At 34.8% G+C, this 25,406-nt stretch overlaps 1 protein-coding gene across 6 annotated transcripts in view; it reads right to left on the reverse strand.

The window, feature by feature from the left end:
- The window catches only part of LRRN3 (leucine rich repeat neuronal 3), a 64,192-nt gene that overhangs the window by 16,869 nt on the left and 21,917 nt on the right, over positions 1–25,406 (reverse strand). For 2 of the 6 annotated variants that reach the window (XM_043969025.1, XM_043969027.1), the window contains exon 2: positions 12,457–12,499. The exons of 3 other annotated variants lie outside the window; for them this stretch is intronic. The gene's annotated coding sequence lies outside the window, so the exon portion shown is untranslated. Of the gene's footprint in view, positions 1–9,614; positions 9,740–12,456; positions 12,500–25,406 lie in introns of those variants that run through there. One more of the 6 variants, XM_043969028.1, reaches the window with a different exon arrangement.

Below are 25,406 nucleotides of genomic sequence, written 5' to 3' on the forward strand. Positions count from 1 at the left end.
ATTTATAGTGTACTTTTGTGTAAAAAGTTAGTTGAAGACCTGATTGTTTTAGGGTGTCCTCCCTCTTGTGGATTTACAGGATGGCATAGGCAAGAGTTTGGATATGCAGGGATGGATCTAAGTCTGCATTGTTAGAGTTCACAGTCATGAGGTCATAGGTCTGTTAGCCAATTAGAGAGTCACTCCAGAGACAGGTAGAGAGACTGGAACAACCCTAGAAGTCCTTAACAAATGGCACACTTTGGCTCCACCTTAATGTCAAACCTAAACTCATTAGATCACCCGAGAATTGAATGAACATGTAAACCACCTATGGAGGTTTAGGACTATTTTAGGACATTCTCCAGTTTTTATATAATATTCCATCCCTGGATCCACCATAGGTTGGGTTTATAGTAGTTCTGAACCTGGGCTGAAAACAAAATGCCCCCTCTTCTCAGGGAGGTATACAAAGTACTTTCCATCTATCATCTCATTTGATTCTTACAATTGTTTTGTGAAGTAGGACCTAGTATTATTCTAATTTTAAAGGTGAGAAAATAAAAGCTAAGAGGCCAAGTGACGTCCCAGGGATCATATAACTAGTCAGGACCTGAGGCAGAATTAGAACTCCGGTCTTCCACTGAATCTAGCAATCTACCCACCATCCTCACTACACCCTTAGGATGCAGAAATAATATTAGTTTGAGATTGAGCTCACAGTATTTTGTATTAGAAAGAAAGCTTTGGGATAAGAGAAAGAAGCAGCAAGTTGGAAACTCAGGGAAGTTAATAGCAAAATCACTATGTGACTTTAGGATGGGCCATGAAAACTCTGAGTCTTCATTGCCCCATCTCCAAAATGAAGGCATCATCTCACTTAGCGATTTCTGAAGTCAAGCAAAAAGCCTATATTAAATGCTTTAGCAAGGTATTATTTTAGCATTTGTGGATATAAATACAAGGAACAGAAACCCTCTTACTCCAAGGACCTAAGGATGAGCTGCTGCTCATCTCCTGATGGGAGAGAGAAGAGGTGCGCATACATATTTATATACACATATGTAAACACATGTATGTGTTTAGGTATATGTATACATATACAAATATACATATTCATGTGTATATGGTGCACAAACACATATATGAGGTAATTTGTTAGGGAGGGAACCAACAGTTGGGTGAATCAGGAAGGGTTTCACATAGGTCCATTCAAGGTCTAACATTATGAAATATAATTTGCATAAATTAATAAAAGAAGGCACATAAAACAGCCTACAATTTATTAAAGTATATTGTTTTATTTTAATTTTCATTTGTTTGTTCTCTTCACTGTACAGATTACTTATACTGAGATTTGGAAGATAGATAGATAGACAGATAGATATGCCCACAGAAATGTATATATGCAATAAAAGGATATTTGCCTTTAAAGAAAGCATTATTGATCTGGGTTCAGTAGTAAATTTCAAGATTGTGAACTTGGATGATTTTTAATAAAATCTTTATTACAATAAAACTGACTTCCTTTAAAACCCCTCTTTATTTTATTCCATGTATCTTAAAGTATTATTCTGAGAAGGTGTCCCTGGGTTTTGTTCTAGGAGACATGCAAAAATGTTAAAAATCCTTGCTTTAAAGATCCTCTTAATCTCTGTTGTTTTTTTTTCAGCCTTCTAGAACTGATAGCTTTTTTCCTTTCATTAACTTAATGCAGTTTTATATTTTTATGCAAAATATCCTCTCTCTTTTTCTTTTCCCACTTCTCTTCCTTTATCCTTACCATCTTCCTTCTTTTCAATTTTCTTTTTTCCCCTTTTTAAAAATGAAAGTATTTTATTATTTTCTAGTTACATGTAAAGATAGCTTTCAGCATTTGTTTACATAAGATTTCCAATTTCAAATTTTTCTTCCTCCCTCCCCTCCCTTCCTCCCTCCTTCAGACAGCAGGCAATCCAATATAGGTTATAGATATAAATATAGATATAGATACATACACACATACACATATACATATACATAACAACATTAAACATATTTCTGCAATTTTCCTCTAGCTCTCTCTGAACCTCTTGGAGCCTCAGGTTTCTAAATATCTTCAAAAGGAGGTTCTTAGCCTAGATTACATCTTTGGTACCTTATACTGTTCAGCCTTAGATCTTGTGTTTTTGTGGACCTTTCCAAAGCATTGTTGTATGAAACAGTATGGCATAGTGAATGGAAAGTCAGATTTGAAATCGGGAAGAACTCAGTTTTGCTTTTGATGCACACTGGTTTGGTGATCATGAACAAGTCACGTCACCTCTTGATGCTGTAGACATCTTTCTATGACTAACAGTTTCAGAGAGGGCGTTAACCTCTATTGACAAAGGGGGTTTCCCATATTAATGAAGTCACATTCCCCTCTTTGTTGTGCTACCCTGGGGAAAGACATGCTTGAGATGTTAAGGTGCTACATAAATGTCTGTTGTTATTATTGACATTATCATGACATATTTTATCTGAATAAGAAGAAAACTGAAAGGTGAGAAATGAAATAGATCACGTCCAAATTTTAGATAGGCAAAAATTATTAATTTTAGAAATAATAGCTCATTTTCGAATACTTTGCCCAGTTGACAAAATGCTGTCTTTACAACAGTTCTGTAGCATCAATAGAGATGACATCATGTGTCTAGTTTAGGAGCAGCTTCAACCTCTTTCTTGGTTGCTGACTCCACTATTTTGGGTGGGGGTTGGGAATGGAGGGAGGAAGAGAAATTGGAACACAAAGTTTTAAAAGTTTTATGTTAAAATTTCTTTTTACATATATTTTTGAAAATAAAATTCTATTCAAAGCAAAAATAAATAAATAAAAGGGTTATATTGCCATAATCCATGAGAGAAAACAGATTTGGATTTCTAACATAAGATATTTATAACTTCGTGGTATTTACAAAAAAAGTTGCATAATTTGCACAGTAGAAATTATTCAATTATAATTGTCTTTGTAGAGAGAGGAAAGTGGAAGTCCAGATCTTGGCAATGTTTCACATCAGTTGGAGTGATTTCTGCATGCTTATGAATTACCAGCTTGGGGGTAGGCTGTCATTTTTAATTATGAAAAGCATTTTGATTTGTATTTCTTTTTAATTATAGTTTTTGCTCAACTGAGCACTTCATTAATGACATTACGCGTAAAGTTGATTTTTGTACATGATTAGCAAAACAAATGATATTTCCAAACCGAACTTGTCCTTCCATGCTTATATGTTGTCTCTGAGTGAATATACTAATGCTAAATGTAATAGGGAATACTAACTGTCATGATAGCATTATAGCAGCTTATTCAACTTGAATCCAGAAGCCAATGGATTGTAATTGCATGATTCACTTGTTTTTACTTTCTTTCATTTTTTGCTTGTTATTTACTATTTTTACAGTGCCAACCATTAGCCATCTGTTGCAGGGTACAAAAAAAATAAGTATTCATTCACTGTTTTTATTTTTTAACACTGGCTTATCCTATATGTAAATGAAACCATTTTGTTTTTCAAATGGGGAAATAGAGGCACATTGGATAGTTTAAGTTATAAGAGATATATAGGTTAAATTGGGAATGATGTCTCCTTTTTAGTATCTAGCATATGGCACTATAGGGCAAGGGAAAGAGAATGGCTTCTATGTCACAGCTTTGCTACTAGCATGTGATCTGAGGCAAAGTCATATCATCTCTCTGCTTCTCAGTTTTCTTAGCTGTAAATTCAATCAGGCTTATGATATCCAAAGTGCCTTCCAGTTTTAAAATGTAATTATTCTATTATTCTGTAATTAATTTGAAAAAAGGAAACACAAATAAATAAATTTGTGTACCAAAGATTTATTTTTGAGTACAAATTTTGATGTGTCCAAAAGCATATTGCCAATATGGCTTCAAAGATTTTCTATCCATTGTCATGTACATTGCTTATTGTGACAGCTAACATGCTTTGCACATGTCAGGGCACAATATTGACAGATATAGACATTTGCCACTGAGCTATAATTCCTAAATGAAGAATCATTAATATCTTATTTACTTGCACAAATTCATGGAAGTTATGAAGATTTTTTAGAACATTCATCTGCTAGGGTAAGATTTGATATGTTACAAAGTCCTACATTTAGATGTATGAATAGCTGATTCATATGGCAAAATCAGTGTGCATATTTTTGTCTAATTTGGATCATAGTCAGGAACATGATTTCTAAGGCCATATATTTGATAAATCTTTTAAAAGTTTTTCTGTAATTACTTGTTGTTTATTCATTGGCTTATTTTTTCTTCTTTCTTTTTCTTTCTTCACTGATTTAGCTACATAATAGTTTGTAATTGGAAAAATAAACCCTGTATTAAGAGGAATTGTAGACTGAAATATTGTATCTTTCCTAAATCAAAGGTTGTTGGTTAATTCTAATTTTTAATGGGAGAAAAGTACATTTGAACATCTGATTAGGCATAAGTAAAACACAATACTTTGTATACAGAGTCACAATAGATATGTCACCTTCAATCGATGTCCTCCCATACCAACATTAGTCTTTTTTTAAAAATTGCTTTCTATCCCATTTCTTGATTAAAAAAAAAAAACCTGCCAGTGTGCCAATTTACAAAGTTCAGATCACATCTTGCGAACAATAATTTGGAAATTCATGTCTCACACATACCTAACCTGAGTCATAAGGCATTTCTGGTGGTATACCACTTTGAGGGAAATAACTAAATAATTTTAAGTTCTTATTTTTCACTCCACATTTTCTTCTCAGGCAAATGCCCAGCATCTTTGAGAACACAATGCACCTTCATCTTGTAGTTAAAAGAAAGTAATGCCAATTTAACAGCAACACTGACAAAATAAAATTTCCAGATGAGCTACATGTCAAAGTTTGCCATGTGTTTCATAGATTTCACAAGTAGGAGTCACCACAGAAAGTAGGGTAGTTTTAATAGACTATATGGCAGAAAAATATTATAGGAAAAATGTATCTTTTCATTTATTAGTTCCCCCTAGTAAATACTTTCTTATCACTAACTGGAAAGATATTTTTTTATGAAACAAAAATTGTATCTCAGTACAGAGAGCATTGAAAAGGTCTTCATATTTGAACTCTTGATTGAGTAGTTCTGTTCATTAGAACAAAAAGTTATTGGCTTTTGAAGAAGATAAGGAAGCCCCTTGACAAGAGTCTATTGATGTACTATTGATATAGGGCTAAAGAAATATTTTAGTTATAATATTATTACTGAGAACTAGAAATTCCATCTGAGAAGAGTATTATTTTAACAAGATGGAGTAGATGGTTTCTGAACTGTTCCTTTCTGTTTTGCACATACTACTAATTTGGTATATGGTTATAAAATAAAATACTGTTACTAACAAGTATATTTTCCATTTATTTTTATTAAGGATCAGAAAATTTAAAATAGCTATTTAAATTAGGTTAAGTACGAATGCATCGGAATTCTAATCAAATAAGTTCATTTGGTCAAAGAATCTATTTGAATGTAAAATTTTAACAATTCCATGGAAAGATCACATTTTCTATGTAATAAGGATTTCTACTATCAATTATATTCAAATATTTAACATTCCAATATTCTGTGACATATTTATATGTATGTGGATATATTAAAATCTTGTTATGGTTAAATTACTCTTCAAAGAAGACCTGCTTTTTCTCATAATACTCTTAAATTACACATGCAAATATTTTCTTTGACAAAATGAACTTATTTTAATTATGATTCTAAGGGCATTTATATTTAACCTAGTGAAAATACCTCTTTTTATAGTTCTGACCCTTAGTTGAAAATAGGGGGAAAATATTCCTGAGAGTAAGTAGAAATTATCAAGATCAGAGAGGGATATGATCATAAAAAAATGTTCTCCTGTATAGTTTTATAATTTCCCACTCTATCTGGCATCTGAGCAGCTGGGTTCTAGTTTCTTCTTCAACTTGCTATCTTTGTGACTTTAGCCAAGTCATTTAACTTCTCTAGGCCATACTTCCTTCACTTCTAAAATGAGGTGATTGGACTACATGACTATCAAGATGTCTTCTAGTTCTAAATCTAAGATCTTATTAAAACATGCAACCACTCTTCAATTTTCACTTGAAAATGATGATTAACTTTGACCCAAACTGATGATATTTTCTGTATTCCCTACCAAAAATATACCTAGCAACTGCTTCCATACTTAATTTTCCATGCTTTAATGTCATATTTTTATATTAGAGGCTATGAGTCTTGTCATCTCCCTCAACACGAATATGGTTAAGCATATGTCATAGAGGCTATACAGAAAGCTTTAAAATTGAATTACAATAAAAATCCTACTGATACACCTAAAATATATTACGAAACTGTATTTATGGTATTCCTAAATGTCACATAACACCCTGGGGGAAGTTTTGGGGTTTTGCAAAATTTGCAAAATTAATATCTGTAAAATCTTATTAAAACTTTTGGTGACACACTTATCCTGATTTTCCTAAAGGATGATTTGATTGGGAAGACCCAGCTAGGTGGCATAATGGATAGAGTCCTGGACCTATAGTCATGAAGATATGAGTTCAAAATTGACCTTAGGCACTTAACAGCTGTGAGACACTGGGCAAATCACTGAACCTCTGCCTGTGTGATGGGTATAATAATAGCACTACTTTCCCCAGAATTCTTTTGAGGGGCAAATGAGATAATATTTGTTAACCACTCAGTTCAGTAACTGACATATAGTCAGGACGTAAAGCATCCTTATCTTTATGTATCTGGGGAATCTGAGGACTAAAATTTCCTAGATAATTCAATGGATTTGGAAATTGAAATTTTGTTTTCAAATTTCAACTCTGTTAGTTGTTTTGTGGCCTTGGAGAAAATGTTTAACTTTTCTTGATTTCAATTTCCTCACTTATAATATGAAGGGATTAGGGCACATCTAAATTACTAACTTGGGGTTTGCAAATTTGTCTGCGAAAATATTTTAAACTCTATTTAAATATGATTGGTTTCCTTTGTAATTCTGAATTTTTATCTTGTGTATTTAAAAACATGATTCTAAAACTGCTCAAAGGTCCATCTATCTCTCTGTCTCTGTCTGGCTGGCTGGCTCTCTCTCACACACAAACATACACACACATACTCACACAAAAGCACATACATACATAAAAGATAGATTAGGTGATCTCAAAGGTACTTCTAGCTTTAAGTTGCAGGATCCTACAATTGGCCTGTTTTATTATCAATTCTACTTAATTTAGATTCCACTATACCATTCAGGTATTGCAGTATACCTAGCTAATCAATACTTTGGGAATTCTAGAGAGGCAATAGAGTGTAGGACATACAGATCTAGCCTTAGAATCAGGGCATCTTGGGTTCAAGTTTCACCTCTGAAGTAGACTGGCTGTCTGACCCAAATCATTTAAGTGTCCTAGGCAACTAAGTGTATAAGTTGCTAAGCATGTATCATCAATTAATAGTGGTATATTGAGTATCCTTAGAAGTCCTTTACCTTGATGAAATTACAAATATGATTAAAATGAAAAAATAATGGGAGCAGCTAGTTCACCTGCCCTGGAGTCAAGAGGATCTGAGTTCGAATTTGACCTCAGATACTTGACACTAACTAGCTATGTGACGCTAAGCAAGTCACTTAATCCTGATTGCCTTGAAAACAAATAAACAAACAAAAATTTTTAAAAATGAACAAAAGAAAAAATGCAAGGGTTTTTTTGGGTTGTTAAATAGAAGGCAAGTTAAATAGAAAGCAGATTATAAGAATCAGGAAGAAAAGGACAAGTTAGAAGTAGGGATGGAGATTAAAAAATAAAGCATAATGCATATTTCTCTATGAATTAGAGAAAGCAAAGCAGCTGAGATGCTGCATTGTAAGTGGCCCTAGAATTAAGGATACTTTAGCTGTACTATTTAAAAACTATTTTAATTGCAAATTTCTGCACATTTAGTTGACTTACATTAATTTGATCTGAGTTCATCAGTAAGGCAAAATGAAACAAATTGACCAATTTTTAGTCAGGTCTTTTTTATTTCTTAAGCTAATAAAGGCTAATCCTCCCTTTCCCCCAAGGGAAAAAAAATGTAGAACTTTGGGTTTTTTTCCTCCAAAAAAACAAAGATGGAGCCTGGAAAATTAGGAGTAGACTATGAATCATTCTAAATAGTATTAACCATAGTTATTTCTATAATTGAGGGGCTGGAGGAGAGTACTTTTTGAATGTACTTTGGATTTTTAACTTTCTAGAACCTAGATTCATAGTGGGTTCAACTATAACACACTGTATTATTGTACTGGAAACAATTTAATGTAAGAAATAACTTTCATCCTTCAAAGAAAATTTTCCTTATTAATTTGAACATTATAAAAATAAAAAGAATTCTAGGTCAAGCAAATATAAAGGACTCTCTTAACAACAGGGTCACAATACAATTTAAATCATTTTTTCTTGCACATCCCACATCAAGTATAAAATAGCTAGAGTTTCCCAATGAGAATATGAAGGACTCACTTGCCTTTTTATAACTCAAGCCCAATTCTTAAGTGAACATTTCTCATTTTATCCATAAAAACACATTTCAATTCTATCCAGTGAGGCTGCTATTGCATTATGCAAAAGTCGGAACTTCTCCTAGCTTAAGCAGATAGTAACATATTCCTTAAATTATCTCTAGGCTGAATTTATAATAAGGAATTCTCCCCAACAGGTTACATGGCACCTAGTTGTCACCTAGTAAAGCTTCACAATATGAGGTGAAAACTAGGAACCTAGGTGAAAAGAGAGTGCAAATTCACAACTCAGTTTGAAAGAATTCTTACTTCTCACCCTAGATTGAGAATTCGCTTTCTGGAGGCTTCCCCTTTAGCCAAGTAGAATCTCCAGAAAAATCTTGGAATGGCATGTATCCAAAACCTCATTGTGCCAGCTGTTGTAAAATAGCCCAGAGCTTATTTTAATGTTTGCAAGAACTTACATTTTCTTATTAGCCTTCAATGAGAAATTCAGAAAAAAATTAAAAGTTTGGCTGCTTTTTAATAAATGATAGAAGATGTCTTTTTTGCTTTTGTTAGATGCTCATATACTGAACATAATATGTACATTTTATCATTCTTGGAATAACTGCATGTGTCCCTCCAAATGTTGAAAATACTATGAAGACCTCAATGTTTTTATTCATTTCTTACTCTCTAATTCTTATGTTAAGTAAGGCAACTCACTAGGTTCCTTTTACTGAAATACATTGCATGTCTGCATACATGCAGAAGTCATCTTGAAACCTTCAGTTTATGAAAAAAAAACTGAATTATAACTTTTGCTCTTTTTAATTTTCTAAACAGTTTTGGATATGGAATTAAAGTAATTAACAACACTATGATGTGCATTCTGTCTGAGAATCTGCTTTCTCTCAAATAGCCAAATATTGGCTTTATTTTAAGGAGTTTTCAGTAACAAAGATATTTATGCATCTTGAGATTGAAAATGATGGTGTCTGTCATCAGCATATGGATGGGTTGGGATTTAGACAGATTCTCAGAGAAAATACATACACACAGTTACTTGGCACTTTTGATCTATCATTTTGATTTGAGAACACTCACCTCAAAAACACAGAAATGACCTTGTTTCCTTGTTCATGCTTTCCCCTAGTCGCCCTGTTTCTGCAAATTAATCTCCACCACTCATTTTCTCATCTAGAGTTTAGACTCATTTCAGATTCCAATTTAGTCCCTAGAAAAGGAAAATCGATGGAACTAGAGCTTCAATGTTCATCACCAAGCTGACCTTGTAACCACAACCACAACCACAACCACAACAACAATTGGAATTAATGGGATTATGTCTCTCTATCTCCAAGATGGTCTTTCTCTAACCTTGGAATAATAATAACAATAATACCAATAAAGTTACTTTCCCAAGATCAAATGATTATTAAATGCCTGAGGCTACATTTGAACTCAGGTCTTCCTGACTGCAGGCCAAACACTCCATCTGCTGTGCCAGATGGCTGTACTCTGGTTCTTGCTTTGTTTCTTATTATCAAACCCTGCCTTATATCCTAGTTCCATTAAATGGGTCCCTTATTCCCCCTCCCATGTCTGAGTCTAATTCTGAATAGTTTTGATTTCATCTATTCCTTGTGCCAGACATCCCTGGTATAACCTCTTGACTGTGACTTTTTCCTGTTGCTTACTGTTCAGACCTTCATTTATCATTCCTGTTTCTCTTTGATTCCCTGCAATATCATTCCTATTGTTTCTACCTTAAGACATATATAGTCCTGAGAATTGATCATTACCAACGATAGAAAAAAGCAACTGCTTTCTTACATTGCTAGGTCCTTGAAATAACAATATGACCTTTCAAGGAAAACATTATTGTTTTCTCACACCTTTGTCCATGTGGAAGAGCTGTTTGCAGGTGAAATGATGTTAAGGTCTATGACGGCAATCCAAAGCACTGTCATCTTACCTCCTTTAATTTACCCAAAGTCAGACTCTGATATCTTAATGCATAATGGTGTGACCTTGGATTCTTGAAAGCTACACCAGCATAGCATAAGCTCTGCTAGGTTCATGCTTAAAAAAAGACTGGAGTATAGTCCCAGTAATAAACAGTCTGCTTTATGAGGATGGCCTAAGTACAGAGAGCCTTACCACTATTAGTTGGCCACCTGGTGATGAATTCTTTTTCAGGGGAATCCATGAAACAATCTAACTAAAATGGCCTTCATTTTTCTGACCTCCTTCCATTTCTTCAGTGACATTGGCGGAGTAGTGAAAAAGAAAACATAGTTTATTAAAAATCAAAAATTTTATACTATCTGTAAACTATAATTTCATGATTTGAAGCCAAAGTATAATAACCTTATTTAATGTCCACTGAGTAGTTATAATGTTGAAGGAATGGATATTATTGCTATAAATGAAACCAAAAAAAGCTCTGATTCAAATCACCATGCACTTTGATACTCAACAATTTCAGTGTGCAGGTGAGACTATACAAAGATAATGAGAAATATATTAGAAAATATGGGTAAGGAAAAATCAGGGAGACCAAAATCTTTTAGAAGCCTCATGATTTACATTATAAACATTTACTTAAAATGAACTGGTAAGCACTAGATAGGGTGAGTATCAAGTTACATATATATTACATATTAACCTATAAGAAAGGATTTATCATTATGTAATTCTTGTAGCAATTGTTTTTGCACAATACAACACTGAATAGTTAGAGAATACAGAAACAAACATATTTGCAAAAATAGAAGAATAGTAAAGAGAAAAAATATGGCATGCATTTGAAACAACTCAATTTTGTATTATTTAGATGAATTATAATTAGTAACAATGGTTAGTGTACAACAGAAATAGCAGTAAAAGGGACATCAAAAGTAAGGAACCATTTAGCTAGCTAAGCAGAGAGAGACAGTAGCAAAAGGTGACTAATTTAAAATATGCACTTGTTTGTCATATTTTAAGGAGGATGATGAATTATTATAAGCAGTATCACCTCATAAAGCAAAGAGAATCAGTAGAAGATAAAAACAATTTTAAGAAAGCTTAGCAAAAGATCCAAATTAACCCTTTCATCCTGGAGGCATTTGAAAATAATCATTGGAAAAAAGGATAATGAAAAAATGAAAAATGAAAAAAAGAAAATATCTGTATGATAAGATATTCTCACAGTCAAGGGCAACAGCATCACCACACTTGAATTCTAATTTCAGAGTTTGAGACATGCTTATGGGAGACATATACATGACACTAAAAAGAAATAACAGGAAAAAAGCAGTTGAATTGGACCAAATGTAGATAGGAGTGATCCATTTTGGAGTTGATACTTTTATGAGAGTGTCGCTAGATTCACAACTTTTCTGAGGGAGAAAAGATACCAAAGGCACAGAGAAAATTTTGTACTTAATAAATGCCAAAAAAAAAGGTGCATGTGAGGACAATTATCATTGGTGCTTAGATGCCTGTTTTTTCAGCTATACCAAACAATAATGAGGCTCATCTACAAAACAATTAAGGACATCCTCAATGAAAGTGTGAAAGATGCAGGATTTTGGAACTGAGATTCTACAGTGGACCAAATAGTTGTAATTTAACCATTGCTTGAAAGATGTGGCAAATATCATATTCTGTTGTGTATATATTTCAATTGGCTATGAAAAAAGGCATTTGATAGAACAAAGCCTGTCATTAATAAGGTGTTTCTTATCAGTAATCAAAATCACTTAAGATTCCTCTTTTTTTAATCTATCATCTATCTATCTTTGAAATACACATATTCATTGATCTTCTTTTCATAATCATAAAGCAAAGCATAAGACACAGAAAAGCATGTTCACCACTGTTATAGAGATCTAGTGCAGAGTAAACATTGAAGGGCTCTTCTATGGATAATCTGCCCAACCTGAGGCTCATTAGTACATACCATGATATGGATATCATCAGAACTCAGAACATTGTAGAGTTTCCTAGAACAAAAAAAAAGATTCATAACTACTCAAAAAATCTTGGCTTGCCTGCCCAGGTAAAGACCACTTAGATAAAGTATGTTTTTGTCCATTAGTTAGTGTGAACAACCTATGGAACTTGTTTATTAGTATGTATATTTGGGAAAGAGGCATGTTGTATTGGACATAGTTAAGCAGAAGGAGAACAGAATGAATTTCCTCTCTATATTTTAATATAAATATTCTTTTGGGGTTGCTGTATGGTTAAAAGCCTTCTAATAAAAATATATGTTGAGGAACTTAAAGTGAATATTGTATAAGAAGAAGGGGGAGGGGGCAGCTAGGTGGTGCTGTGGATAGAGCACTGGCCCTGGATTCTGGAGGACCTGAGTTCAAATCCAGCCTCAGACACTTGACACTTACTAGCTGTGTGACTCTGGGCAAGTCACTTAACCCTCATTGCCCTTCAAAAAAAGCAAAAAAGAAGAAGAAGGAGAAGGAGAAGAAGAAGGAGGAGGAGGAGAAGAAGAGAAGTAGATGACGATGACAATTGCATTCAAGGTTGAAATGAGCAGGGTGCACCTTAAACCAGTAAGGAACTTCCAGGAATAGTAGTGAAAGATGTCATGAAGAAAGTGTATGATAGGAAGAGAGGGTAGACTAACCACTCAGTAAGAGAAAGGCATTGCAAGTGGTAAGCCTTTCTCAGGATGATAGAAGGAAATAAGAGAGAAGGTTGGAAAAAAGAAGAAAGGAAGGAGGAAGGGAAGGATGAAAGTTTGAGGAAAGGAAGGAGGGAAGGAAATAGGGAAGAGCAGTGGGGGTGAAGGAAGGAGGTAGAGAAGAAAGAGAGAAAGAAAAGGAAAAAAGATACCATGTTCTAGGCACTAGGCTAAGCACTTTACAATTTTAACTCATTTGATCCTCAAAATTACCCTGGGAGGTAGTGACTATTATACTCATGTTATGGTTGATGGAACTGAGGAAGACAGTGGTTTTGTGACTTGCCCAAAGTAACACAGCTAGTAAGTATCAATGTCCAGTTTTGAATTCAGGTCTTCTGATTCCAGGGCTGGCATTCTATCCACTGTGCCACTTAAAGCAAGTAAGACCTTCAGGAAAATTAGATGGAGCCCATATAATGAGCTTATCAGAGGACATGTACAAGAACTGTACAAAATGGGCAAGCACAAATGGGTTTTGATCTGTGTTGTTGGAGGAAACATTTATATCAATGAGTTCCTAGAGGTATTTAAGTAAATGATCTATTTGGCCTGATTCTTTCCTTTTCCAAAAGGGTAAGAATTGAAGCTACCTAGGATAGAACATTACATTTGGGCTTCTTGTGAAAGAGAGAACTAGATTTTCCTTCCACCTCTTTGTGAACTTAGAGGCCAATGACATGTGATCAAAGTCTGCCTCTGCCATATTGCTGGCCTTTTGAGGATTTCTTTTCCATATCTGTAAAACAGAAGTTTTGAACATGATGACCTCTAAAATGTTTGCCATTGTGATAACACCCTATGGTTCAGACATTTATGTCAAATATCTGGATTATTACTGGGGCATCCTAAATGTTCTTTTTACTAGTGTCTCTTTCCCATTTATCCTACATCATGCAACCAGACAAAGCTGCCTGAAAGCCCCGCAACTCAACATATTCCCCTGCTCAGAACCTTTATTTTTTCCCTTTTGCTTATAGTTGAAAATCCAGGCTCTTTAGATCTCTATAACCTAGTCTTTATAACTATCAACCTTAACTTGCATTCCTCTTTAGCAAATATTCTTTGCAAAATGTCTAAATTTTTAAAATGTTAGAATTGGGAAGTACCATAAAAATGATCTAGTCTAGGCTAAATCTTTGAGAAATGTAGGGGCGACTAGGTGGCACAGTGGATAAAGCACTCGCCCTGGATTCAGGAGTACCTGTATTCAAATCCAGCCTCAAACACTTAACAATTACTAGCTGTGTGATCCTGGACTTAACCCCAATTGCCTTACAAAAAAAACAAACAAAAAAATCAAAAACAAATCTTTGAGAAATGTAGAAAAAGAGGCTTAGAGAAATAATATGACTTACCTAAATTTAAAGAGTTAAGTCACTGAGAGAGGTGACAACAGAACTCAGATCTCTGAATGATGGACCAGTTGTATTTTCAATATATCATATTGACCTTTATGATATTCAACATTGATTTATGACATTTTGATATAAAATTAAGTTTCTACTATATCAAAAGAAATGTATCATGATGAAACAGTGAGTCCTCCCAGAGTTAGAGCTAAGTTCAAGTCTTACCTCTTGGTACTAGCTGTACCACCTTGGACAAGTCACTTAAACTTCAAATATTCCAGTTAAAGTTTTAAGACTATAATTGCAGAACCATTTTTTTATATGTGCCAGTGGAGAATTTCCTTGCCAGGAGTTCCCTATATGAATAATATCATAGGTCTGGAACCTCCTCCAGCTCCTCCAAATTTCAAAGCATTCTTAATATAAAGGTTTGAGCTGAACATGGAAGGAAGGTAAATATTTCCTTAATCCAGGCTTATCTATATGGGATGCTATGATATAGTAGAAAAGATCTGAACTTGGAGGTAGAAACTTTGATGGTTCAATAAATGCATTTTGAATATTTATTTATGTAACCTTGTCTCTAATATGCTTTAGAAAATAATAAATACTACTACTCTCACCAAAAGCACTTTTAAATTAACGAAAGTATGTTGTTATGTATTTAATAAACAAGGAAACATTTAGAAAATAGTAAAACCTATTTAGGGCAACAGCAGTTGAGTTTTCCCCTGTATCTTCCTTTAGATGTTGTACATATATACTTTTTCAAGGTTTTATTTGTTACATCTGTGCACTTGATTTTTATATTGCTATTTTAATCTCCAAATTCTCCACAGAAATTTAATCTCACATTTCAAACTCTCTGCTTAATATTTCCACTTGGATGACTTGCCTGCAGCTCAAACCCAAGATGTTCAATGTTAGACTCATTATCTTTCCCCTAAAAACTTGCCCTTCTACCTATTTCTCATGGTAACATCACCATACAACCAGTTACTCAGGCCTGTAACATTATAGTTACCACTGTCTCCTCCTCTTTCCCAGTCGACATACTTTAGGAGTTGCCAAGTCCTGTTCATTCTGCCTTTGCAAAATCTCTACCATCTCTCCCTTCCTTCTTTCAGCTCTGCCATTCACTTTTACATCTCTTCTTACTTCTGTTACTGTCAGAGCCTTCTTGTCTTGATTTCCTTTTCAATCCATCATTCAAATCATTGGTGAATTAAAAACCTTCAGTGGCTCCATATTGCATCATAATAAATAAAATATAAACCCTTGATACTGACATTCATTGTCCTCTGCAATTTGGCTTAAATCTCCCTTTCTAGCCTTATCTCTCATTGCTCCTCTTTGCAGGGTCTACTCAGATCTACCATACTTCCCTAAGTTCCTTATAATTTTCCTTCCTTCTTCTATGTGTATTCCCTCAGTTACAACATCCTTCATGCTTAAAACAGATTTCCCTATTCCATCTTGATTTTCATCTGGTGTAAGTCTCATAAGCATGTGTATTTGTAAGTGGGAGGGCAGACCTATAATTTCATCTTCATTTATGCAAACTTCTTCTACTGATGCAGAATAGCAATTTAGTAGTAATTTAGAGACTTGCCTTAGAAGTTGCTTGGAGTAATAAAGGGGTTGTGATAGGTATGTATGCATATATGTATATATGTATGTATGCATGTTTGTGTTTGTAGATGTGTACATGTGCATGTATATACATGTGTAGATATGTGTATATATGTGTATGTGTGTATAAGTATAGGTATAGGAATAGGTATATGTATAGGTATAGGTATACACACAAATATAAACCCAGTCAACTAGCATTAAAAAAAACCAAAAAAACCTTCCTATGTGTCAGGCACTTCACTTACCACTAAGAATATAAAGAAAGACAATGAACAAACCCTGCCACTCCCCAAAAAACCCAAACACATCTCTGCTCTTAAAGAGCTCAGGCTCTAATGAAGGTGATAACATATAAACATCTGTATAAGTTGGGATACAGGGTAAATTGGGTATGATATAGAGGGAAGGGATTAAGATTATGTAATACTGAGAAAGGTTTCCTACAGGTGGTGAGATTTGGGCTGAGACGAAGAAATCAGGGCAGCTTAAAACTACAGAAAGAAAAAAATGGAATATGTTTCTTTGAAGTCAGGAATTATGCATCCTCTGACATTGGGTAATATAGAAGAAAGGAGGTACTTAAAATTTTTTTAAATGTTATTAGAAACGAGAACATATATAGATTGAATCTTTATTTCAGGTCACAAGAAAATGCTATTTAATTCTATAAACGTTTTTTTTTTATTGTGAATTGTAACAAAATTATTACATATAACAAGTAAGTTAATGTGCCATCCACATCATTAGTACTTTTGGACTTGTTGATGAATGCTAGATATGAATTCTTATGGATAGACTATTGAATCAATACATAAACTTGGCAAACCAAGGAAAGAAATATTTGCTATCTGGGGACTACAGAACTGTGACAAACATCCACTTTAAAATAACAGCATGGTTAAAAATCCAATAATAAATATGGATTATTCTCAAGAAAATCATAAAAGTAACTCCATGCAATCTCTTCCTTATGAGACAGACTTAAATAAATCTGCTGTGGTGGAACTAATGAAGATATGACCTCTCTGCCCATCCTAGTGTGCACCTTTCCACTTTAAGATAAGCTTTGTCAGTTGCTGTTTAAAGATATGATCTGAAGAATGGATTATATTAGGTAAGGACTTGAGTCCTAAGTTTACTTTAAAAAAAACCTTATATCATTTCTTTTGGAAAATGGTTATACATAGAAGAGAGTATAAAACTGATGGTGTTTTAGAAATGTTGGTCTTAACACAAATTCCTGTTGAAAGAATGCAATGTCATTTTTCTCCCCAGATGTAAGATGAAAGAAATCTGACCAACAAGGTAATTAAACCGTAAGCTTCTTTGAGAAAAGTTCTGGAGAAAAAATTGGCATGCTTTACTAATCGACAGTGGAAACTTAATGCAGTGTTCAGTTCTTATCAGTGTCTAGAGAGCACTGAGGTCTCCACATTTGGTGTGGATGGAGGTCTGACCTTGCTTGTTTCTAGCTGAATTATGCTGTTGGAGAGAAGCCCAATGGTGTTGAAATGGAAAGCAATCATTGCTACAACAATCTGTGAGATTGAATTTAGAAGGGCCTGAGTGCTAGCATGGAGGAATGAATTTTCTAGAAAATATGAGATTGAAGGAAGTTTGTTTATCACTGTTACCTTATAAATAATCTCTCCTTGACAAAGTCCTTGAAACCTAATACTGGGTTGGGGGTAAGGAATGAGGGCAGGAAAAATGAATGTAAGCAAAAATTGTAGGGTTTTATGTTTTATACTCTGAGGCTGGGCAATATTGCTAGCCCTGATATTCGTCTTGTGAAACCAAAGGATGAGATGAAAGTAAAATGCTTGGCTCAAAGCTTTGAACTGGGTTTAGGAGATTTTATGGTCCCAAACTAATTGTATTATCTGCAGGAATGGAAGTCCAGAATATGAGTCAAAGCTTTGAAGTGGACAACAGAGTGTTGTCAATAAATCTTTGGGAGTTCATTATTATCCAACAAAATTATTGCTCACTAGCTCTGAAATAACAAATCTGTGGCCTTGACATTTAATCAGAGGAAGAAACACATTTATTGAATCTCATATTCAAAATGATTACTTTAGTAACTCACCAATTAAAGCATGCTATTCCCCCCTTCTCTCTCCAACAAAGTCAAATTCAAAATGCATATTATCTTTCATTTAACTTTTTTTTCTTATTCACATGCTATTGTCATTTCTTGCAAATACAGACTGAGATTTTAATGTTCTAACACGAGGATTCCAAGGACCAATAAATATTCACTAGAAACATATATCTTGCAATCATGTGATTTTATATGCATATATGCACATATATGACATAAGTGATTTGTGTGTCTCACATATAATTTATAAACATCCATATATGTGTACACATACATATATGAGAGTAATGTGAATGAGTAGAATATTGGAGTTATCCATGTTTCTTTCAGTTAATTTATTCAGTAAACATTTCTGAAATACTTGCTATTTACAAGGCACCCTGCTAGAGGCTGGATGTATAAAGACCGAACTTAAATAATCGTCACTGGTCAAAAAATTAACTTTCTACTTGGTCGAATTCGACATGTACAAAGTCAATATAAAATAAATTCAAAGTAATTTTGTATATGTGAGAAATTATTAACAATTTGGGGCATCCAAAACGGCCTCATTTCATAGGTGGAAGTGAGTGAAGTCTTGAAGGAAACTCAAGATCCTAAGAGGTGGAAAGTAAGAGGACTGGCATTCCAGGTGCAGGGTAGAGCATACGCAAAAGCACAGAGAGAGACAGGAAATGGAATTACATGTATAGGGAACAACAAGTAATTCACTTTGGCTGAAATGGAGAGTACACAACGATGGGGATAATAGGGAAGTAACCAAAACTTCTTTACTCATATTCACAGAATGATTTTTTTATATTAATTATTTATAAAAAAGAATTTTCAAAAGAAAACCCTACTTGTTCTAGGCCTCACTTTATGGTTATATTTGTTTATATATATATATATATAGATAGATAGATATAGATATAGATATATAGATATATACATATATCTATATCTATAGATAGATAGATAGATAGATAGATAGATAGATAGATAGATAGATAGATAGATAATTCACTTCCATGAGGCATTTAAAATGACTAAACTACTTTAACCAAAAAACCCCCAACTTTTGTGTTCTGTGTTTAAAAGTACCAGTAAAATGGCGCAGTGGTTAAGCACCGGCTCTGGATTCAGGAGTACTTGAGTTCAAATCCAGCCTCAGACACTTGACACTTACTAGCTGTGTGACCCTGGGCAAGTCACTTAACCCCCATTGCCTGAAGAAAAAAAAAAGTACCAGTAAAAAGCCAAAAACAAAAAACAAAAACCCTAAACCTTTCCTTTCCGTGTTTTACCCATAGAGAATAATTGCATGTAAGTATTATCTATTCAGCAGAACTGCAAATCACAGAGTAGTTTAACTTTGCCTTTACTTGTTTAATGGAAACTTTGATTGTTTTACTAGGATTTATATCTAGAGTAATTGTTTTGCATTTTAATATAGAAAGAAGTAGATTGAATAAATGCATAGCATATTAGAAATACTATTAAGCAAATGATTCTACGTGGAACTGTTGAATGAATGTTTTGCTTTTGTGTTCTAACAAAACACAAATTTTCCCCAATTATTTTAGAATTGATTGCCCTATATTGTTGCCTAAGGAAATGCCAAAAAAAAATCTATGTGTGTTAATTCCATTTCTTTAGTATGATTAAATTGAACAGCAGATTAATTGTGTTCACAAGAGGTGAGGAGGCACTTCTTCTTAAACCAAGACTTGAGGGAATATTTATTTATACTCTGAATATATTGGATTTTTGCACATTGACATTTATTATTTATGTTATCTATCTATCTATCCATCCATCCATCCATCCATCTACCCACCCATCCATCTATCTATATCTCATGTATCTGTTTCAAGTTTTGATCTGGGGAACTATGGCCTATTTTCATTGACTGATTAGAGAAGGAAGACATCTTAGACATACGTGAGACAACAAAGTGAAATTAAAAGAAATGATAGGTGGGGGCAGCTAGATGGCACAGTGGATAGAGCACCGGCCCTGGAGTCAGGAGTACCTGAGTTCAAATCCGACCTCAGATACTTAACACTTACTAGCTGTGTGACCCTGGGCAAGTCACTTAACCCCAATTGCCTCATTAAAAAAAAATTTAAAAATTAAAAAAAAAAAGAAATGATAGGATTTGGAGTCCTGGGGCCAAGGGGAAAATCCTAAATCTGCCACTTACCCTGGGAAGGAACCAGACATGACTGAGCCTCACTTTTCCCATTGATAAAATGAGAGGGTTGGATTTGACATCTCAGGCCCTTTCCAGCACTAAATCTATGAGCCTGTAATAATTTGATAGCAGGCTCTCTGAGGTTCCTGAAAGGAAGATGAGGCCCACTGAGGTTTGCTCAGGGTAACATAGCTAGTTCTTGGAGGTCTAGGACCAAAATTAAGAAGTTCTCTCTTCAGACTCAGAGTTCTTCCTAAGTGTTTTTGTTGTTGTTTATTTTTTGTTTTTCTTTTATAATCTTTTAAAACCAGACCTGGCATTTCATGTGCAAAGAGGGCGCCTGGTAATGAATTTGCTTCAATTGAAGTATATGGACACTTTCTTAGTAACTTTTTCATTACTCTTTGTAGCAGCAACATTCTCCCACACACAGGCCTGCAATCTCAGTTTCATCCACTCATAAAACTCCTACCCTAGTTCATTCCCAAATCCATTTTTAATTGGACTACTATTCTAACTGTACTCTTACTGGTCTTCCTGACTCAAGCCTCTTTCCATTCCAATCCTTCTTCCACTCATTTAGAATTCTTTGCTCACTCACCATGTCTCAGTTTCACTGGTTTCCTTCAAACCCCATCTTCTGCAGCACACTTTTCCTGGGCACTGCAGCGGCTTCTGCCATCCACTTTAAGATCACTACACAGGACAAATTTCCTAAGCATGTATTGACATAATATCTCCCCCATTAGAATGTATACTGCTTGAGATCAGAGCCTGGGGTTTCATTGTTTTATTTGCTTCTGGTATGGGGGCCTTTATTTGTATACCAGTGTTTAGTATGATGTATAGCAGGTAGTAAGCTTAATAAAGTCTTATTGATTGACTGACAATATTTAAAGAGTTGCCTAGAGCAGTGAGAGTCTAAGTGATGTGTAGGAGGTCACACACCTGTTATCTGTCACAGGCATAACGTGAATCCAGGTCTTACTGGATCTGTAGCCAATTCCCCATACACTGTGAAAAAATATCCAGCCCATTTTTGTTAAATTTCTTATGCACAGTGTACCCGTGAAAAGACATTGAATGGAAGATAAGGTTGTTGTTTTTTAATTTTAAATTAGTAATAACATTCAATTATGATTTCATTATATCAATAATGGTAGTAAGTAGAATATTTACCAAAAAGGGGGGGGGTAATTTCCCCCCCATGGAATTTTTTTAACATCTAGGAAAGAACAGAAATTTGGTCTCTTTGAAAAATAATTTAGCTTTTAAATGATCTTTGCATACTTGACTCATCTATAGACTATCTATAGACTATTTTATATTCAAATCTGAAAACTTTTCTAACTATATGTTGCTCCAAATATTTTTTTACTCACAAAGTAATTCACTTACATCATTTCACTTTCCCTCAGCATTCACAAGAAGTATTGGTTGAATGTTTTGTTTCCCTTCTTATATGATATATTTCAAACAAAAGGTCAATAGAATTTTTTTTTAATCTGTCATCTATCTACCTATCTCAGACCTATGACTTTATTGATACAGGAACTCTTGGTATGGTAACTTCCTCTACTACTACTACAGATCAGCAACTCATCTCCAACCCATCTCCTTTGAATGTTACTCAAGGCCACTGAGAGATTAAATGATTTGCTCATGTTCACACAGTATTTTGGAAGGAAGGCTGGAAGTCAGCTTTTCCTAAATCCAAGACTGCTCCTATATCTTCCTCTCTTCCTCCTGTGCCATGTTACCTCTTTAGTGCATTAAATAATTTTCCTCAAGTGACAAAGATATTAACAATGTGAAATTTATCTGTTGATATCCAGCCCCATGTTCTTTCTAATTGACTATGTTATCAGCTACTGTGGGATGTAGGGCTCCTTACAAATTGGATTTATTTTCAAACATAATTATTAAAATCTCAATTGCACTTTTAGCAATAGTTTTCTGGTTTTTTTTTAGTGTTTTCAGTGTTCAACTGTGTGTGTGTGTGTATATGTGTGTGTGTGTGTGTGTGTGTGTGTGTGTGTGTGTAATGGTGGTAGAGTGGGCAAGCATGGCATATCTTAAAAAAAAAAACAAAAAACGCAAACCCTGGACTCATTGAGCATCAAAATTATTGGGTTTTATTCTGGACAAGGGGAAAATTCACTTAGATAAGAAGTTGATGAAAAACAATGTGAATGTATAATTAAAGGCAATGTTTACATCAGATGCATCAGATACCTGTGTCTTCATTTCATTTGCGGCAGCATGGATCTTTCCTCTATTTTTTTTTCTTTTTTCCATTTTAGACAAATTGTTGGGATGCATAATATAAATGGAAAGGACATCAAAAGGAAAAAAGAAAGACACTTTTAAAGCTATGAGAAAATAAAACCACTGTCATGAGATCTGTTCTCCTGGGGTGGGAGGAACAATAAAAATGCATGCTGTATTTGTCTCTTAAAAGGCGCTTTGTGTGTGTGTGTGTGTGTGTTTCTCCCCCAGCAAGCTAAGTAACACGTGGCCGTTGCTACGGAAACCCATTTTTGTGATTTGCAGAATAAGAGAGTAAACCAGATGTAAATTGTCAGTCAATAAGTTACTGTTGTCATGGAAAATGTTAACATATGCAGCCTAATTTGATCAATTTGTATACTTCTATAATGGATAGCACTCATCTCCTGTTTTCAGTAGACTGTCCTGGATAACGATTCTATACTCCAATGTTACATATTTCTGAAGTTATCTGGGCTAATCGCCAGTCCATGGAAGGGTTGGTTGAAAATAAAGGTTAGTGATATAATTTTGTGAGTTTGGGGAATAATATTGTTTTTTAAGAACTTACGACAAAGAATAAAATTCAAGCTTATATAGGGATTCACATAAAAGAATTGGTTGCATATTAATTCTGTAGCACATAATTGTAAGGTAAAGAGGTTATAACATATTCTAGTCTTTTATGAAGCTATTTGTTCAATCTAAAACAAGAAATCTTTGTGAACACACTTTCTTACAATTTGATCAGTAGTTATTATCTGCAATATGTTGAAAATCCATTTGTAGAACTCCTCAAAGACAAGAACAATCTATTCCTCTTCCATTTCTTCCATCTATTAGCTCTTACTAAAACCTGGCTTCCCCCTCATGACACAGTCTCCCTGGCTATCCTTTCCAGTACTGGCTGTGCCTTCATTCATTATCCTTGGCTCACTGGTTAAGGGGAGTTGGAATAATCTTTGCTCCTTATTGAAACTTCCACGTTTTTTCCCCTTCCTCCATAGTTCAGTAACCATTCTTCCTTTGAAGTTCATGATATTTATATCTAACACCCAAACAAAATCTCAGTAGGTCCCAAGTCACTCTCCTTCCTTCTTCAAAAAGTTTGACACCTGGCTTACACTTTTCATATCCTCCCCAACTCCAGCACTTATGCTAGGGGACTTCAACATACATATTGATTCTCTCTCAAATATCCTAACCACTCAGTCCCTCAACCTACTCACCTACCATCAATTATTCCTCCACCAACCTCAACTGCACACAATGATGGCCATAGCCATGATCTTGCCATCACCCACAAATGAACCACCTCCATGTTCAAGAATTTTAAAATCCCCTTATCTGACCATAATGTTTGACTTTTCACTTCTCCCTTGACCCCTCAATTCTCTCCCAAATGAACTCACCTATACTAGCCACTCTTTTCTTCCCATCTTGACTCCTTGGTGATCCAATTCAAGTGGACACTTTCCTCTTCTTTGAATCCCTAGGCCCTATCATATTGCCTATTATGCCCAGTCAAACCTCAGCCTTAAATCACTCCTCCCATTCATTGCTTTTGCAGGATTTTTCGGAACAAAGGTGGAGAAAATTACCCAACCATTCTGACTAGGTCCAGAACAAATTTATGTTATATAACTTCAACTGTGTCCTCCTTACCACTAGGAAAAACAGTCTATATCTCTCTAATCAATTCACTATCCTACTCTCCAGATCAGCTCTTCCAAACTTTTTTTTTTTTTTTTTTTTAGTGAGGCAGTTGGGGTTAAGTGACTTGCCCAGGGTCACACAGCTAGTAAGTGTTAAGTGTCTAAGGCCGGATTTGAACTCAGGTACTCCTGAGTCCAGGGCCGGTGCTCTATCCACTGCGCCATCTAGCTGCCCCACTTCCAAACTTTTTAACCCTCCATAAACCTCCATTGGTTTCCCCTCCCTCCGTGCTCTAAGTTGAGAACCTTGCCTCATATTTTACAGAAAAAATTGAGATCATTCACCATTCACCATTCATCATTCACCTTTCCCTTTTCCTTGTCTCCTATCTCTCAGGTGCCTTCTGCTCCTTTCTCAGCCTTCACCTGTCTTACATGATAAAGTAGCCTTTCTCCTTACCAAAGCTCATCTCTCCACTTGTTCAAGTGATCCCATCCTATCCCATCCCATCCCACCTCCTCCAACAAACTGCCCTCTCTGTCATCCCCACTCTTTCACTTATTTTTAATTTCTCCTTCTCTACTGGCTCATTTCCTACTACTTACAAACATGCACACCTCTCCTCTATCCTGAAAATACCCTTGCTGCTTCCTTCCAACCCTTTTAACTATCATTATATATCTCTTCCACCCTTTGTAGCTAAACTCCTCAAAATGACCTTTTGCAACAGATATCTTTAATTTCTTTACTCTTTCTTCTTAATGCTTTATAATCTGGCTTCTGACTTTACCAAACACATTCTCTCCAAAGTTACTAGTGATATCTTAGTTGCTAAATCCAGTGGCCTTTTCTTAATCCTCAATCTTCTTGACTTCTCTGTAGCTTTTGACACTGTTGTGCACTCCTCCCTTCTCTCTATGTTTCTCGTCACTATTCTCTCCTGATTTTCCTCCTACCTATCTGAGTATTCCTTTTTTGTCTCCTTTGCTGCCCTCTCCTCCAGGCCATGAACTCT

This window comes from Dromiciops gliroides, chromosome 5 (assembly GCF_019393635.1).
Source record: "Dromiciops gliroides isolate mDroGli1 chromosome 5, mDroGli1.pri, whole genome shotgun sequence".
In the NCBI taxonomy this organism is placed as follows: domain Eukaryota; kingdom Metazoa; phylum Chordata; class Mammalia; order Microbiotheria; family Microbiotheriidae; genus Dromiciops; species Dromiciops gliroides.